This window comes from Muscardinus avellanarius, assembly GCF_963383645.1.
Source record: "Muscardinus avellanarius genome assembly, chromosome: X".
Lineage (NCBI taxonomy): Eukaryota > Metazoa > Chordata > Mammalia > Rodentia > Gliridae > Muscardinus > Muscardinus avellanarius.
The window spans coordinates 55,196,657-55,198,047 of NC_137792.1; positions in this window are offsets into that span (position 1 = coordinate 55,196,657).

Below are 1,391 nucleotides of genomic sequence, written 5' to 3' on the forward strand. Positions count from 1 at the left end.
TATATATATATATATATATATATATATATATATATTTTTTTTTTTTTTTTTTACAGGTATTTTGTGACTGTGAGCAAAAGACGATATAACAGAGAGATAGAAGCCTGTACAGTAAAGGATGCCTTGGATAGGGTCCACCAGTCAAGGCTGGTGATCAAATGATTTAGGTGACCACTTGTCAATCCTTGAAGAAGACTCCACACCAGACATCACCACTGTATATCCTCCTTCTCAAGGTATTAAATAAAGAAGTAACCCTTAAGTAGCTGTTAAGCAGGAGGAGAAAAAAAGTAAAGAAAGCATTAGTCAGGAAAAAACAAAAATAAACCAGAACAACAAAAATGTATGCATGTTATCCCAATGTAAATTTATAAAAATTTATGAGCTCAAAAATGAAAGATCATGGTTTCTGTAGTGAAAAGCCTTGTATTATTGTAAATTTGTCTTATTTTTCCTTCTTGTTTGTGGACAAGAAGAGGAGGGAACTGGTTAAGTTGTAGAGCTTTAGAAACTTTTAGAGTGTAAGAGAACAAACATTAGAGAATATAATTCTAAAAAATTTTAAGCCTGATATATGCAGCCCTCACTATATATTTTTAAAAGCCAAATATAATTTAAGAGGGTTCAATAAGAGATGAGTGATTTTAAACAACTGAAAATAAAAGGACATATTTTCTTAAAATTTGCTGTAGATTATTTGGTTTAGGACCTTGAATAATAGGATATAATAGACATTATCTGTTAAAAGATAGGATCCCCATCAGTTAAGCTCTTATCTAGACCTTATTAGTCACATAAATTGAAGCACAGTATATAATGGAGTATAAATATTTTTAAAATAATTGTTAGGAGACCATTTATCAGGTAGAAGAGGAAAAGAATTTTGTTTTTACTTTTGGTTTTCCCCACAGCCGATTAAGTGGGAGTCAAAGGCTGAGCAGCAACACAGGGTATCCCTGGCTGAGAAACCTCCCCAGAAATCACAGGAAATCCTTTGTCTCTAGCAGTTGTTAGATTGAGCAATGTGTTTGTCACTCGCAAGAAGTACTATTTCTTGTTTGTCTGTGGCCTGGGAGTGTTTATATTCCTATTTTTTGAATAAAGATTCCCCAGATTATCAAATTTAGAGTGTCATTGATTTGCCTGATGTTTTCCCTTTTTACACCAGAGGCAAATTCCTGGAAGCTCAGATGGAAAGCTAACAAAAGGGCATTGTTTTTGAGTAAGTTCATAATTTTTGCATTTATAACATTGTACTTTAGACCCAGTATGTTGTTTTAATACCTTCCTTAAGGCTACAGATTATTTATGCTGCTGTGTCTCCATAGTTTAAACTACCTGTATATAGTCAAATAAGGATTTACTTTTAACAGAGGAAGGGGTATTCTTAA